Below are 17,692 nucleotides of genomic sequence, written 5' to 3' on the forward strand. Positions count from 1 at the left end.
GCAAACATTTTTATTTAGAACCTGCAGCAAAGAAAAGACCATTCATTTCAAATGCTCTATGCTGGTGTTCATGTCACAGGAGCCTCTCCTGCACTTCTTCATCTAACCCTATCAGTATGGTCTTTTGTTCCTTTTTCTCTCATGTACTTATCCAACATCAACTTAAATGCATCAATGCTATTTGTCTCAATCATGAACTCCACCACTATCCAGGTATAAGTGCTTCTCCTGAATTCCTCATTGGATTGGTTAATGTCTATTATTTTTTTATTGGTCACTAGCTTTTGGTGCACTTTCTTTGGAAACAAATTCTCCATATCTTCAATGTTTCTCCAGTGGTCCTGCTGGTCCTGTGCACAATGTTCCAACAGAGAGCGAACACCCGTAGGATTTCAGGAGCCTGGGGCGTCATTCTCCGACCCCCCGCCGGGTCGGAGAATGGCCGTTGGCCGCCGTGAATCCCGCCCCCGCCCCCGCCGAAGTCTCCGCTCCCGGAGATTGGGCGGGTGCGGAATCCGGCCGCGCCGGTTGGCGGGACCCCCCGCTGGATTCTCCGGCCCGGATGGGCCGAAGTCCCGCCCAGGAATTGCCTGTCCCGCCGACATAAATCAAACCTGGTATTTACCGGCGGGACCAGGCGGCGTGGGCGGGCTCCGGGGTCGTGGGGGGGGCGCGGGGCGATCTGACCCCGGGGGGTGCCCCCACGGTGGCCTGGCCCGCGATCGGGGCCCACCGATCCGCGGGCGGGCCTGTGCCGTGGGGGCACTCTTTCCCTTCCGCCTCCGCCACGGCCTCCACCATGGCGGAGGCGGAAGAGACTCTCCCCACTGCGCATGCGCGGGAAACTGACAGCGGCCGCTGATGCTCCCGCGCATGCGCCGGGAAACTGACAGCGGCCGCTGACGCTCCCGCGCATGCGCCGCATTTCCGCGCCAGCTGGCGGGGCAACAAACGCCATTTCCGCCAGCTGGCGGGGCGGAAATCCCTCCGGCGTCGGCCTAGCCCCTCAATGTTGGGGCTAGGCCGCCATAAATGCGGAGACTTCCGCACCTTTTTGCCGGCGCGATGCCCGTCTGATTGGCGCCGGCTTTGGCGCCAGTCGGCGGGCATCCCGCCGTTGGGGGAGAATTTCGCCCCTGGTGTCTTAACCACACCACGGTGACATGCTCCAAATAAATAAGAACGCTGCAGAGGCAGAAGAGATTGCAAGGAATACTGAGGCAACAATGTTATCTGATTTAAAGAGGTAGGTGGCAAGGGGAGGGGAGAGGAGAGGCTAAGATGAAATCCGCATCCCGAATGGGAAAGATGGTGGGGTAGGAAGTGGTCAACAGCTGACTATAGATGCAATGATCAAAAGGGACAATACATGTACAACAGTCTGGTAGACTTTGGTGACATATAAGGAGAAGAATTTTCACTAAAATGTTTACTAATGAATATTGTAGAGATGAACAATGTGGTGGGGGTATCAGAGACTCAGAGGAAGGAGAGGCGTCCAAGGCTATAGGCATAAGGGAGAGAATATGAATTAGTGCCACCATTTTTCTGAGCACCAGCGGGGAGGAAATTAACGTTGATTCTATAGAAAGTGCAGTATACATTATGGATTATTCTGGGTAGAAATTTCATCTGTGATGTAAACTCACATTCAGTTCGACCAAGATCTAAATGCTTGGGTAAAGAGGGAATAATTAAAACCAATTTACTGCAAGGTAATTTTCATCAACAATCCAGCAGAAGATGTCTGAATAATGCTCAGATGAGCAGGGCAAATCCATACCCCATGTCAGCAAACTCAAATTAAAATTACAATTGAAACAAAGAGAATCATAACTGCAGAGATAAAATCTAACAGCAATAAAATATTTTCATATTTAGTATTACAACAGGAAGGACTGTCCAACAAGTGTGGATCATTGGAAGCCACAGAGTCACTAGAAACTGAGAATGAACATGAAATAGTAACTATTTTACATGATTACTGCCTTAAATTATTTACAAAGGAAAACACATTGCTCACACACCATCCAACACAGCACCGCCCCCCCTCCCCACAAACTGAAATCTTCAATCTAAAGGAGCTAGATGTTCTGGAGCAGCTGAATAGGCTAAGTCCCTCAGGTTTGATAGGAATTATCAAAGAGTGTTGAGAGAAGATATTGAGTGTATTTGTCAGGCTTTAACAATCACGAGCGAGAGAATGAGATGATGTCAATAGATCAAAGCAGGTTACTGTAGTCTCCATAATCATATTCAGACACAGTGATCACATAGATAAAGACACCCCCTGATATGTTAGTCTTGCAATGACTGTCAGAAAACAAATTTCAGGACTTTCTGTTGAACAACCTAGTGAACAAGAATCAACGTACACGAGTGCACATACATACCTGTCAGGAAAAGTTGATAAGATTGTTAAAAAAAGCCGATGGGATCTCTTGGCTTCATAAATAGTGTCATGCAGTATGAAAGCAATGAAGCTGTGCTAAACCTCCAGTTGGAGTATTGTGTCTAATTCTGAATGCAACACTTCAGAAAGGATGTCATGGCCTCAGTGAGGTTGAGGGTCTTCAGTTATGTGGGGGGATTGGAGATGCTGGGATATGTATTCCTTAGAGTAGAGATGATAGAGGGGAAATTTGGTAGAGTTGTTCAAAATCACAAGGGGCTTTTGATCGGGTCCATAGAGCGGATGTATTTCCAGCAACAGAAGGGTTGGGATAGTGAGGCAGATTTATGAGGCAGACGGAAGATAAGATTTATTTTACACAGCAGGTTGTTATAATCTAGAAGGCATGACTAAAAGGGTGGAGGAAACAGATTCAGTCATGACTTTCAAAAGGGAATTGGATATATAGTTAAAAAAGGGGGGGAAACAAACAATTGCAAGGCTTTGGGAGAAAGAGAGTGAAACAAATTGGTTTCTCTTATAGAGAGCCAGCACAAGCAATGATGGGTGAATAGCCTCCCTGTGTGCTGTCTGATTCTAAATAGTTCGAAATGAGCAGCATGGTTAGCACTGCTGTCTCACAACGCCAAGGAACCAGGTTCAATTCCAACCTTGGGTGGCTGTCTGTGTGGAGTTTGCACATTCTCCCCGTGTCTATGTCGGTTTCCTCTGGCTGCTCCAGTTTCCTCCCACAGACCAAAGATGTGCAGGTTACGGGGATAGGGTGGGGGATTGGGCCTAGGTGGGGTACTCATTCAGAGGGTCGGTGCAAACCTGATGGGCCCCGAATGACCTCCTTCTGCACTGTCGAGATTCTATGATTCTATGGGCAGGAATCTCTGGCCACGCCCGCCCAGCAACTAGGAATTCCTGCTTGAGGTCAATGGACCTTTACATGGTCTGTGTCCTGCCTGTGGCGATCTTGTGGCGGTTACAGTAGAAGAATTCAGCCCTGTGATTCTATATATTCACAAAATGGTAATTGCTTTACTGAACACTAGCATCTACACTAACACTAACTGAACACTATCATTATTCAAGTTTTGAGCAAGATTCTGAATATGGATCCTGAACACAAAATGATTTGTCAAAAGGTTCTGCGTCAATTTATTAAGTATTATCAAAGAGATAATTGGAAAAAGGGAAAAGAAGAAACTAAAAAAAAAGGGCTGGATTTTCCACGGTGGGTGGTGGGGGGTGCAGGGGTGCACTCCAGCCACCTGGAAAAAAGGTCAATCGAAAATTGGGTGACATTCCAGCCACCCGGAATAAAAGTCAATTGAAAATTGACTGACTTTTAAAAAGGGCCACCCCCATAGCAATAATAGGCTGTGGATGGCCTGAATAAAGTGATGGTCATATTTCCGCCACCCTGATTAGCTGGCAGCTCTTACAGTCTCAGCAGCTCCAGAGGAGAGTAGTGGCCACCACTGGGGGCTGCAAGCAGGCCCCGGGTGTCATGTGTGCCCAGAGATGGGTAAACAGAGTCTTTTGGGTCTTGGAGTGATTGCTGTCCCGAAAGGGGGGGGTGAGTGAGGTGGTTGCGGGAGGCGGGTTTTGGAAGCCAGACAGAGATGCACAAAGGGGGGGGGGGGGGTGGTCTAAGATATGATATCTCCGATGCACACAGCCCCCCCTCCCAAAATGTAACCCCTTCCTCCCTGCCTTTTCACCAACTTTCATAAAAAACCCACTTCCCACTCTCGTCTGTCTTCCGCTGTCCAGCGTATAATGACAGTGGGGGCAGATTTAGGGCCTTAAGTGAACAGTCATTGTCCACTTAAGGGCTTCACTAGGCTTAAAGGAGGGCAGGATAATGGGAACTGTTATAACCTGCCTGCTTACCATTGGCTGGGGACTAATGACAATCCCACAATGCTGTGGGAGTATGAGCTTCCCCAATGAGGGGGGCGGAGAAACCATTAGTAAACTCCAAATATAAATAAAGCTGGCCAGTTTGGAACCAGCAGGAAGGAGTGTGCAGCAAGGGAAGTTGCTGCTGCTGTTTTATATATATATATATATATATATGTGATTGTAAATAAACGTTATTACATTGTGTCCTTAAAACTCATGCTGGATTCTTTGTGTCCCTCACAAAACTGCGACGAGGGTTAAAGTGACTAGCTGTCTACACTGCTGAAGCCACTTCCCTGGATTTTTGTTGGATACAGGTTGGAAGTTGTTTTCTATTATACCATGCCTCTGTACGGACGTTTGGATGTTTTTGATGCTGCGCTGGAAAGCTGGAACCAGTACGCACAGCGGATGCGTTACTATTTCCGGGCAAACAATATCACTGAAAACGAGTCCCAGGTGGTCATATTGCTCACCGCCTGCGGCCCGCATACATTTGGGGTGATTAGGAGCCTTACGTACCCAGCTGCGCCGGACACCAAAATGTTTGATGAACTAGTGAATATAGTGGGGCAACATTTTAACCCAACCCCGTCCACGATAGTCCAGCGTTACCGGTTTAATACTGCTGAGAGGACCACAGGAGAATCCCTTGGTGATTTTCTATCCAGGCTACGCAGGATTGCGGAGTACTGTGACTATGGTGAGACCTTGTCAGAAATGTTACGCGACCGTTTGGTTTGCGGTATTAACAATGCGGCCACCCAGAGAAAGTTGTTCGCTGAGCCAACATTGACTTTTCAACAGGCCATTCAAATAGTATTGTCCCGAGAGAGCGCAGAACGAGGAGTGCAGGAGCTACAGGGAATGGAAGTGCATGCCTTGGGGCGCAACCCCTTCCGTCTGAAAACGTCCCCCCGCATTCCTGCGGTACCTTGGGCGAGGCGACGTCCGGACCGACGCCAATGGCCGTCGGACATTCCTCCCCGAAGGGAGCCTTCTCCAGAACCAATGGATGAGGAGCCATGTCCGTGTCAGACTTGTAGGCACCGACCCCGTCGCGGACGCCGGTCCTGGGGGCGCCAGAGGCGCCGCCGTTCCGACCGAAACTGGGACCAGCCCAGGGGCCGTACCTTCCATGTAGATGAACCTGCAGCGACTACTCCTGAGGACGTGGAGACGGAGGACGACTGCCTGCAGCTGCATTGTGTGGCAGCTCCCCGTGTGGCCCCCATTAAGGTGACAGTACGGGTCAATGGTCACCCGCTTGAGATGGAGTTGGACACTGGCGCAGCGGTCTCCGTGATCGCCCAGAGGACATTCGACCGCATCAAGCAGGGTATACAGACCCTTACATTAACCGACTCACAGGCCAGGTTGGCCACCTACACGGGGGAACCACTGGACATTGCAGGAACTACAATGACCCCTGTTGTTTATGGACGCCAGGAGGGGCGTTTCCCACTTATCGTGGTGCGCGGCCATGGGCCCAGCCTGTTGGGTCGGGACTGGTTGTGTCATTTGCGGTTGCAATGGCAGCACATCCTCCAAACAGTTTCTGAAGGGTTGACTGAGGTGCTAGGACGATACCCAGACGTATTCCAGCCTGGTTTGGGGAAAATAAAAGGGGCCGTAGCCCGTATCCAAGTCGACCCAGGAGCCACGCCGCGCTATTTCCGGGCACGCCCGGTGCCTTGTGCCTTGCTCGAGAAGGTAGAAGGGGAGCTCACTCGTTTGGAGAGTATGGGTATTATCAGGCCCGTCCGTTTTGCTGACTGGGCAGCACCAATTGTATCTGTAATGAAGCCAGATGCCACAGTTCGCTTGTGTGGTGACTATAACCTTACAGTGAATACGGTTTCCCGACTCGACCGAAATCCAATGCCTCGCATAGAGGATCTCTACGCGAAGCTTGCAGGCGGACTCTCCCTCATAAAATTAGATATGAGTCACGCCTACCTACAGTTGGAGCTGGACCTTGCCTCCCGACCATATGTAATGATTAATACACACCGGGGCCTGTCTGAATATACACGGTTGCCCTTTGGAGTATCCTCTGCCTGCGCTATTTTTCAACGTGTTATGGAGGGCATTTTGAGAGGTTTACCACGTGTTGCTGTCTACTTAAATGATGTTTTGATTACAGGGACGTCGGAGGAGGAACATTTGGAAAATCTGGAGGCTGTCCTTAGACGCTTTTCGGAGGCTGGAGTCCGTTTACATTGCACAAAGTGTGTATTTCAGGCAAAGGAAGTAGTCTACCTAGGTTATCGGGTGGACCACGAAGGTTTGCACCCCGTCCCAGAGAAGGTGCGTGCGATTTAATAGGCCCCCGCCCCGACTGACACTTTGCATCTTCGTTCTTTTCTCGGTCTCGTAAACTATTACGGGAACTTCCTGCCCAATCTGGCAACTACGCTGGCCCCGTTGCACCTTCTGCTAAAGAAAAATCACACCTGGGTTTGGGGTCAGCCGCAAGAAACCGCTTTCCGGCGGGTAAAGCAACAATTGTCGTCGTCTGGGTTACTAACCCACTATGACCCTGGAAAGCCTTTGCTCGTCACATGTGATGCATCCCCGTATGGTATTGGGGCCGTCCTGTCCCACAAGATGGAGAACGGGGCCGAGTGACCGATAGCTTTTGCCTCCCGCACATTGACTGCAGCGGAGAAAAAGTACGCGCAGATCGAGAAGGAGGGCCTGGCAGTGGTTTTTGCGGTGAATCGCTTCCACCAGTACGTGTAAGGCCGCCATTTCACTATCGTGACTGATCATAAGCCTCTGCTGGGACTTTTCAGAGAGGATAAGCCAATACCGCCCATTGCTTCTGCACGGATCCAGCGCTGGGCTTTGTTGCTTGCTGCATACGAGTCTTCTCTGGAGCACAAAACAGGAACGCAGATAGCAAATGCCGATGCACTGAGCCGATTGCCTTTATCGACCGGCCCCATGTCAACCCCCACGACCGGTGAGGTGGTTGCAACCCTAATTTTATGGACACCTTGCCTGTCACGGCATCACAGACAGAGCCAGTCCTGTCAAAGGTTCGGCACATAGTCCTGTATGATGGGCAGCATAGACAGCTCCCAGGCGAGTTGCGGGCATTTTCCTCCAAGCTGTCAGAATTCAGCGTGGAAGACGGCATCCTCTTGTGGGGGACGCGTGTGATTGTCCCTGAAAAAGGCCAAGAGCTGATACTAAGAGACTTGCACAATGGGCATCCAGGTGTGACCAAAATGAAAATGTTGGCCCGGAGTTATGTCTGGTGGCCAGGCCTCGACACCGACATTGAGAAGGTGGCCCAAAACTGCTCCATTTGCTTGGAGCATCAGAAGCTTCCGCCGGCCGCGCCCCTACATCACTGGGAATGGCCAGGGCGGCCTTGGGTGCGCTTGCATGCAGATTTTGCAGGCCCTTTTCAAGGATCCATGTTCCTTCTATTAATCGACGCCCAGTCTAAATGGCTAGAGGTGCATAAGATGCTAGGCACAACGTCCTGCGCAACAATTGAGAAGATGTGTCTGTCTTTTAGTACGCATGGCCTCCCCGAGGTGCTGGTCACGGATGACGTCACTCCATTCACGAGTGAGGAGTTTGCGAGGTTCATGAAGATGAACGGCATCCGCCATATCCGCACTGCCCCTTACCACCCGGCTTCGAATGGGTTGGCAGAGCGCGCAGTGCAGACATTCAAAAGAGGCTTAAAGAAGCAGTCTTCCGGATCAATGGACACGAGACTGGCTCGCTTTTTGTTTACGTATAGGACCAACCCCCATGCGGTGACTGGGGTAGCTCCCGCAGAACTCCTAATGGGTCGGAGACTTCGCACCCGCCTTAGTATGGTTTCCCGGACATTGGCGCAAAAGTATGCCGCACACAACAACGGCAGGGACAGGGATTTTCTCGGCATCGGCCGATTCGGCAGTTTGCGCCTGGTGACTCAGTGTTCGTTCGGAATTTTGCTGGTGGTGCCCAGTGGGTTCCTGGCGTAACCTTTCGCCAAACGGGCCCTAATCTTTCGCCAAACGGGCCCTATATCTTACCAGGTGCAAGCCCAGGGTCGTCTCCAGCGCAAACATGTAGACCACGTTCGGTCCAGAAGACTATCCCCTCCAAAGATTCCCCGCCCCCGGAGCTCATTTCTACAGCCGCAGAGACCAGAGACAAGGGAAGGTAGTCCTCACAATCTTCCACTGATGCCTCACTCAAAGCCTGCGCAGGTCGTTACAGAACCGAATGGAGATAGAGACGCTGACATGACGGAAGCAGCAGACTCTGACTCCAAGATGGAGACACAGGACGCATCAGAGGGGGAATCCTCGGGTCCACAGGCCGTGGATGTACAACCGTTACGCCGTTCATCACGGAAGCGCAGGTCTCCGTCTCGTTACACGCCGCCTGATCCAGTGCCGCGTGCAAATGGTGTCCGGCCTGCGGCAAAACGAGTCCGACGCCCTCCTTCCCCAGTGTCTTCGGTGGATTCCTTGGACTTTGGGGGGGAGGGATGTTATAACCTGCCTGCTTACCATTGGCTGGTGACTAATGACAATCCCACAATGCTGTGGGAGTATGAGCTTCCCCAATGAGGGGGGGCAGAGAAACCATTAGTAAACTCCAAGTATAAATAAAGCTGGCCAGTTTGGAACCAGCAGGAAGGAGTGTGCAGCAAGGGAAGTTGCTGCTGCTGTTATATATATATGTTATTGTAAATAAATGTTATTACTTTGTATCCTTAAAACTCGTGCTGGATTCTTCATGGCCCTCACAAAAGGAACCTTACCTGCATCTCATATTACGGGGGACAGGGCGGGAAGAAGGTGGGTACCTATCCAACATATTGTACGTTCTCCACCCTCCCCCGACCTCCCATCAAAAACACAGGGCACCATAAAATCCAGCCCAATGCTTTCTATGCTTCTTTGGCTTAAAGAGTGGCATGGAGAGGAGAAAGTTAATTTCCCCTTATTGTTAGATTATTTCACTTTATTGCTTTTTGAAATGTATATATGTAGCAATGTTCTATAATATCATTCTGCAGTGAACCAATCCAAAAACATTTGTCTCTCCGCCTCTTGCAAAGCCTCTCACAAACCTCTCTCCAAATTACTTTGATGAAGACATACATGCCTCTTGCCACTGCGTGCCTGACTCACTGTGTACAGGGAATATGATATAAAGGACAGGATTTTCTCCGCGGGCTTCTGAATCTGACTAGTCAGAAGCCTGCTCTTTGTGGGGAAAAGTCACTCATTGTGATTTTCTCCGGAGAAGACGATTAATGGCCAGAGGGTGTGGCTCACTCTCGCCCAATGAGATTCCCCACAGTTGAAGGGCCATTCGAAGGACTTCCAGCGTGAAACCTGCCCGTTGCAACGAAGGTAAGTGAGGGAAGGTGCACTTCAAAAGGGAGGCATCTCCATCTCCAATGTTTGCTCATGTAAATCATAAAATGGATTTTCAAGCCAGACCACCTCTCAGCATTTGAACTGGCCCTACCACCAGCAAGATTAACCTTAAGGCTCACTGGAGAGGAGGGCTGTGCGGTGGTGAGATAGTGGTGTGGTGGCAATATTGCTGGACGAGTAATCCAGAAACCCAGGTTAATGTTCCAGAGACAAGGGTTCAAATCCCACCACAACAGCTGTTGGAACTTAAATTCAATCATAAATCAGGAATATGAATTTAATCTCAGTAATGGTGACCATGAAATTATTATCAATTGTCATAAAAACCCATCTGTTTCTCTCATGTCCTTTAGAGAAGGAAATCCTACGTGGTCTGGCCTACATGTGACTCCAGATCCACTGCAATGTGGTTGACTCATATCTGCCCTCCGAAATGGCCACTCAAGCCACTGAGTTCAAGGGCAGTTAGGGTTGGGCAGCAAATGCTGGCCCAGCCACACTTCCCTGAAAGAAAAAAATTGGCCTCTTTGAGTTGACCTTCTAAGTAGCCCTCAACACGTTGGATCAGCCATTCACCGCTAGTGGGTGAGGGTAGCCCTGCCGTGCACCTATCTCATCCTCATCTCTGCTCTGGGTAGCCCTCGGGGTAGGGGAGAGATGGGGGAGTGGCGAGCAATATTTTTAGCACCCATTTGCTTCCGATCCTGGTTACGGCAAGGCTAAAAATCAAGCCCAAAAATTGACCTGTCACAACACGGTCTGGGTCACACTTTCTGCATTACACTTTGTAAAAATATAAAATGACTGCCTCAAATTCCACCTCCCCGCAGAAGGAGAAATATCACAATTGAATTGGTCGGGAGGTTTTGAGTCAAATACGAAGAAAGTCAATGAAGAAACTACGACCATGTCAGCAAGGAATCGGAAATGAGCAGCCTGTGAGATCTGCCCAGAAAAGTAGACGGTAAACCAACCAAACACAGATAATTCTGCAATTGTTCTTGGCAATCTTATTGGGTTTCCCACCAAGGTAGCTGGTTGCTACTGGAAATGAGTTTTGCAATATTATAATGACATTCAAAATACAAGGAAATTAATAAATGTGCTTTTGCAGTTGCATTTTCTGCGACAAAATGCCTTTAACAATGATTTCCTACGTGAAAGATTGCGTTCCTGTGGATTCCCAGAATCAACACTATCAGGGTATGAGACACAGAGTTTTGAGGTAACACGACCTGGGTAATCACTAAAATTGAAACCACTCAGAGGAACCATTTCTCAATGTCACATTTCAGACTTTCTTATTGCTGCAATATAACCTTAGGAACACTCGGAACGGAAATTAATCATTGTTCCAGAGACTCAAATCTCCAATCGGTTCTAACTGTTCTGTGAGTGACCTCAGCAATTTACAACCACTTACAATGGCCTGGCCTTGCCTATTGGAGTCATGATTTTAAGGTTCAGACCAAGTTGGCAACATCACATCACAACAGTAGTCCAGACCGCAGACTACCTATGACAGCATTGGAATTAGGAGCAGGTGTAGGCCACACCCCCCCAGGCCTGCTCCGCCAATCAACAAGATCATGGCTGATCTGATTGGAAACTGAACCCCACATTCCTGCCTACCCCCGATAACCTTTCACCCCAACAGCATCATGAGAGATCGGCTAGAGTTATAAATTCAGGGATCCTATGTTACATATATAATATAAATATACGATGAGCCTCCATCACTGTCCCTTGCTGAGATAATACATCTCTACATTACAACACTGGCTACAAGAATGACAATTTCCATTTATTTACATAATTCCTTTAATGCACTGAAGGTCTCACAGGAATGTGATCAAACAGGCACTGGACACAGAGCCACAGTGGGAAGGGACAGGTGGCTAATGGTGAATTGATCAAAGAAGCAGGTTTTAAGAAGCTTTTTAAAAGGTGGTGAGAGATACAGAGAGGTTAAGGCCACCCCAGAACTTAGGCCGAGGCAGATGAAAGAACAGTGGGGCGACGGAAGTCAGGGATGTTTAAAGACCAGAATTGGAGGAGCGCAGAGAGGATTGCAGAACTGGAGGAGGTTAAAGGTAGTGAAGGGTGAGGCCACTGGAGGAATTTGAACACAAAGATGACTACACTTCAAAAATATTTAATTTGCAGTGAGTGCTTTGCGAATTCTGGGAGTCATGAACAACATTCCCTTTAAAATATAGTCATTGTGCGGGGCCTGTTTTCCAATGGGGGTACCGTTAAATTATTTTGTGTGGCTATGCAGACGTAGAACCACGTGGTCATGATACCTTCCAGACTGATGCACACTCTACACAGCTCAGTAAAAACATTGATCAAGGAAGGTGCTATGTGCGAACTCTTTCTGTTGGCTACCTCAAAATATACTAGTGACACGTCTGTGTTTATGTCCCTTTCTGTGTGTACCCATTAAGCCATCAGAGGGAGCTGTTTAATCTTTGTTAAGTTTGTCCTAAATTGGAAATATTTAATGATTCTACAATTTCATCTCTTTCTGGCTTAAAACCAGATAGATGACTCTCAACCCGAGTCAAATAAAGTCTAACATCACAAACAGTAATTTGTAGCATGTTTCTGGTGACTAATTTTACAAAGTGATACAAATGCACAGCTTTAGCAGATTCTGTTACATTGAGTTCAGTGAAGCAGATTATATGAGGAAGCTATCACAGTGGGTAACACTGCCAATATTACTGTAGGAAATATGTTCAGGTCAAACCAATCCAGATCAAACAAAAGTGTGATTTTCACTCAAAATTTGCAGTAACTAATTCTGTCGGATGAAAGAAAAATTATTTTCCACCTGGTCAACTATTGCTTTTACTAAGAAAGTACACATAATACTGGACAGGCACTCTCACCACTAATACCCTTCCATTGCTGCCTCTGTGATGCTGCCTCTTGCTTTAATGTTTCATTAAAGCAGGTTTGGTGTGTCTGTTGAATAATAACACATCTCTGTTGGAAAATACAAATCACACTCTCAGGCTCAGGGTCCTCCACTTACATAACCAACAGCACCGCATGGACCTACTGCATTGTAACTGTCAGCCAGCTGTCTATTACTCTGTGTAACCCACTACAAGGTGTTTCTTAGCTTCTGCGTGACTCGTTGATAGATGTTCATTCATCTCTACTTCATTGTCCCATCTGTTCAAATGAGAAGTAATTCCGACCCTGGCAATGGTCTCTCCTAGACTTCCTATCACTGATTAACCTGTAGTCCCCAGGTTTACCCGTTACCCATTTCGCGAACAAAGGTGCAAAACTTGCAATCCTACAGTCCTCTGCACCTCTCCAACTTGCTCTGTCAGCTATCTATCACCCTCTATGTTACTCACTGCTAGGTGTCTATTGTTACCTTGTATTTACTCCACTGCCAGGCATATATTTCCCTCCATTCAACTCACCACCAGATATTTGTTATTATTTCGGTGATGCAGGTGTCTATTACCCTCAATTAACTTTGCCAGCTATCTGGAACTCGTGGAATTGTGTGTGGGGCATGTACTCTGTACAGCTGACAGCAACTTATTCTTCATGTAGCTCATTGTCCATTGCCCTCCATGTAATTAATTATCTGTAACTCACTGTCAATTTTTTATTACTCTTCCCGTGTTTCACTGCCTGATACCTTTTAACTCCCTGCCAGTTATCTTTTCATCTCCGGATTCAACTCCTGGCTATGTTCCATGTAATTTGTTACCTACTATTGCTCTTCTCCAATGCTGGTTGTGGGGTTTTCTCTGTGTAATCCATTATCTCTGCAATTCCACTGGGCTCCTCCCGATCTCCAGTTATCAATTCTTTTGGATGGGATGTTGATTCAAGGCCCTCTCAGGTGGGCATAACAGATTCCATTGCATTATGCAGAGGAGTGGAGTCGCCCCCTGTGTCCTGGCCAATTTATCCCGCAACTAACAGTGACTAAACAGATTAGCTGGGCACTGTAAAATTGTTAGCTATGTACTATCCCTGTGTAACCCCCGGCCACTAACTATTAACCTTCTATGTGATTCATGCAAGCTATCTAGTTATCCTGTCTGAATCATAGAATCCCGACAGTGCAGAAGGAGGCCATTCAGCCCATTGAGTCTGCAATGACCCTCCGAAAGAGCACCCTAACTAGGCCCACTTCTCCACCCTATCCCTGTAACCCACCTAACCTTTGGACATTAAGGGCCAATTTACCATGGCCAACCCACCTGCACATCTTAGGACTGTGGTAGGAAACCGGAGCGCCCACAGGAAACCCAGTCGGATACAGGGAGAATGTGCAAACTCCACACTGTGACTCAAGGCCAGAATTGAACCCAGGTCCCTGGCGCTGTGAGGCAGCAGTACCAAAGTGCCGCCCTATTAAAAACTGTTTCAAAAGTTTCTCAGCAACCAAACGGTTAATGCGCCTCTTTCAAACACAAACCTGCTCCATGCAAATCAGAGCTGGAACCTGAACAATCTAAAAATCCAGCGAAATGGGTCCAGATGATCAAATTGCCCATCTGATCCCATTCACCACCAACTCAAAGTGGCAGTCAAGGATTGAGTGCAAGGAGGTCAAATAAAATCACTGAACAGCAATGTTCCATTTTAACGCAGCTTTATGCTGACACAGACCTACCAATACAAGACATAACCGATTTCTTAAAGACAGACTGCTGGCATCTGCATAGTTCGGGGGACAGTTTCCAGGTCGCAACATTGTAAATGTTGCTGAAATTCAGCTTTCTTCTTGTCGACTACATGCATCACGGAGACCAGCAAGGTGAATTTTGAAAAGCTCGTTTTGAGGCATTACTTGCCTAACAAGGGACTGGGTCAGTCCCAACTGATACCAGGGTACAGGCGCAATGACACTTACCTGTGTCAGGGCTACTGATGCCGAGTGGTTCGAAATACTTTCTTTCCAGTGTTTATCTTAAACGGATCCAAGGTGCAGAGTTCCTTTATCTGTGCTGTTAAAAAAAAGACTCTCCGTCTTTGCTTGTGGGAAGTCTGGTAGTAAATATGTTTGCCAAGGAATTTCCTGAATGATGATCACATGAGGCTGAAGTGTCCGCCGCAGAGGCGAGCTGAAAGAGCAGCAAGTGGAATGCAGCAGGGAGCTGTGCCAGCCAGCCAGCCCCCAGCAGCATGCAGCATTGGGGAAATAGCAGGATGCTAGCGCAGCACGAATGGAGAAGCAGTCCTCCTCTCTTCCCTGCCCCCTCCCTCTTTTCCGAGATCCTGACAGCTGAACACTGTCCCCAGGAAGGCTGACGCATACTTTCTCCTTCACTGCCCCAGGCGCAGCCTTCATTGAGTTACCAAGTGACTGCTTTCGTGAAATCGGAGTGATATCGGAGGCTGCCTCTGTCTCTTTCTCGAGATGGGAAGCTCCCTGATCCCTACAATCTCCTCACTCCTTCTCGTCAAGGGCTCTGGGGATGGGAGATGAGGATGGGGAGGGGGGAAGGGGGGCGTTGGGAAGCATACTGCAGCGTGAAACATTGAGCAACCAAAATGCAGCATCAGCAGAGGCTTTGATCACCTGTGACAGCTGTCAATCACTATGCCTGCCTTATTTTTGATCAGACTTGCAGTTAAAGAGGAGTTTCTGGATGTCAGTGGTTCTCACCATTTTACTGTAACGCCAGTGGCATGGGGCCAATTGTCAAGTAAGTGCCCATTTAGGGGTGAATTGCTGATGCTACCAGATTGGACACTCTGCCAAAGCCAGGGAGTGCACCTCCTTTAATTCCCCCTTAACTAGGGGCCAAGGGTACCAGACGGCCATGTATGCGGAGGGGCCCAACCCCTCCCTCCACCCTCACAGAGATGGCCTGGTAGCTGTGAGCACACTTACATAGCAGATTAATATATACATTTAAAGTGCATGGTGAGTCGGTTCGGATTATATTCATTGGAGTTGATAAGAGTGAGAGGGGATCTCATAGAAACTTACAAAATTCTAACAGGATTAGATAGGGTAGATTCAGAAAGAATGTTCCCGATGGTGGGGAGGGGGGGGGGGGGGTCATAGTTTGAGGATCATGCGTAGTAAACCTTTTAGGATTGAGGTGAGGTGAAATTCCTTAACCCAGAATGGTGAATCTGGAATTTGCTACCACAGAAAGTAGTTGAGGCCAAAACATGTAATTTCAAGAAGGAATCAGATATAGCTCTTGGGGCTAAAGGGATCAAGTGGTATGGGGGAAGGCAGAATTAGGGTATTGAACTTGATGATCTGCCATGAATAGGCTTGAAGGCTTCTCCTGCTTCTATTTTTTATGTTTCTATGTTTGAACATTTTGACAAATGAGAACACCTTGAGGGGCCTTCTAGGTCTCCCACCTGCATTGGCAATGTCCACCTACCTATTTCTCCCAGTGGGAGAGCCAACCACCCACCCACATGGACTCTGCAAATGAACCACCCACCTGCGGAGCCTACCCACCATCCAAAATTGGACAGGGGTCCACGAGGAGCCTGTTAATTGGCTGCCTTCGGGAAGGTTGTGCAGTCAGATGGGACTAAGACACCTTCAAACTAGTCTCAAGACTAGGGGGCATTTGATAGAGGTGTTCAAAATCTGGAAGCTCTATGACAAAGTAAATAAGTTGAAACTATTTCCAGTGGCTGACCAATCAGTAACAAGAAGACATTGGCTTTAGGGAATTGGCAAAAGAACGAGAGGGGACATGAAGAATTTTTTTTTCCATGATGTATCTGGAATACACTGCATGAAATGGTGATGGCAGACAAAAGGGAATTTGATGAATACTTGGTCTATGGTGAAAGAATAGGGTAGTGGGACCAACTGGATAGCCCTTTCAAAGAGCTAACTCATGTATGATTATCGTATGGCTTTGTATCAGGTTTGTAACCAGGTTGGTAAAGGCAGCCTTGAGGAGGAGTTTATAGAATGTGCCCGGGATAATTTCCTGGAACAGTATGTAATGGAACCTACAAGGGAACAAGCGGTCCTAGATCTGGTCCTGTGTAATGAGGCAGGATTGATTAATGATCTCATAGCTCGGGATCCTCTTGGAAGGAGCGACCACAATATGGTGGAATTTATAATACAGTTGGAGGATGACAAGGTAAAATCAAACACTACTGTTTTGTGCTTAAACAAAGGTGATTACAATGGGATGAGAGAAGAACTAGCTATGGTAGACTTGGAGCAAAGACTTCATGGTGAAGCAGTTGAGGAACAGTGGAGAACCTTCCGAGCGATCTTTCACAGTGTTCAGAAAAGGTTCATACCGACAAAAAAGAAAGACGGTAGAAAAGGGAAAAATCGACCGTGGATATCTAAGGAGGTGAGGGAGAGTATCAAATTGAAGAAAAAAACATACAAAGTGGCAAAAATTAGTGGGAGACTAGAGGACTGGGAAGTCTTTAGGGGACAACAGAAAGCTACTAAAAAAAGCCATAAAGAAGAGTAAGGTGGACTATGAAAGTAAACTGGCTCAGAACATAAAAGCAGATAGTAAAAGCTTCTACAAATATATAAGACAAAAAAGAGTGGCTAAGGTAAATATTGGTCCTTTGGAAGATGAGAAGGGAGATTTAATAATAGGAGACGGGGAAATGGTTGTGGAGTTGAACAGGTGTTTTGGGTCAGTCTTCACAGTGGAGGACACAAATAACATGCCAGTGACTGATGGGAATAAAGAAATGATAGGTGAGGACCTTGAGATGATTGTAATCACTAAGGAGCCAGTATTGGGCAAGCTAATGGGGCTAAAGGTAGACAAGTCTCCTGGCCCTGATGGGATGCATCCCAGAGTGTTAAAAGAGATGGCTAGGGAAATTGTAAACGCACTAGTGATAATTTATCAAAATTCACTAGACTCTGGGGTGGTCCCAGAGGATTGGAAAGTAGCAAACGTGACACCACTGTTTAAAAAAGGAGGTCGGCAGAAAGCGGGTAATTATAGGTCGGTAAGCTTAACTT

The 17,692-nt window shown here is 47.7% G+C and overlaps 1 protein-coding gene across 5 annotated transcripts in view; it reads right to left on the reverse strand.

Moving 5' to 3' along the window:
• The window catches only part of aifm3 (AIF family member 3), a 183,116-nt gene extending 168,222 nt beyond the window's left edge, over positions 1-14,894 (reverse strand). For 3 of the 5 annotated variants that reach the window (XM_072498001.1, XM_072497999.1, XM_072497995.1), the window contains exon 1: positions 14,612-14,894. The gene's annotated coding sequence lies outside the window, so the exon portion shown is untranslated. The remainder of the gene's footprint in view (positions 1-14,611) is intronic. The other 2 variants (XM_072498000.1, XM_072497998.1) reach the window with 1 other exon arrangement.
• Between the last annotated feature and the right edge of the window lie 2,798 nt (positions 14,895-17,692).

Source organism: Scyliorhinus torazame, chromosome 1 (assembly GCF_047496885.1).
Source record: "Scyliorhinus torazame isolate Kashiwa2021f chromosome 1, sScyTor2.1, whole genome shotgun sequence".
In the NCBI taxonomy this organism is placed as follows: Eukaryota; Metazoa; Chordata; class Chondrichthyes; order Carcharhiniformes; family Scyliorhinidae; genus Scyliorhinus; species Scyliorhinus torazame.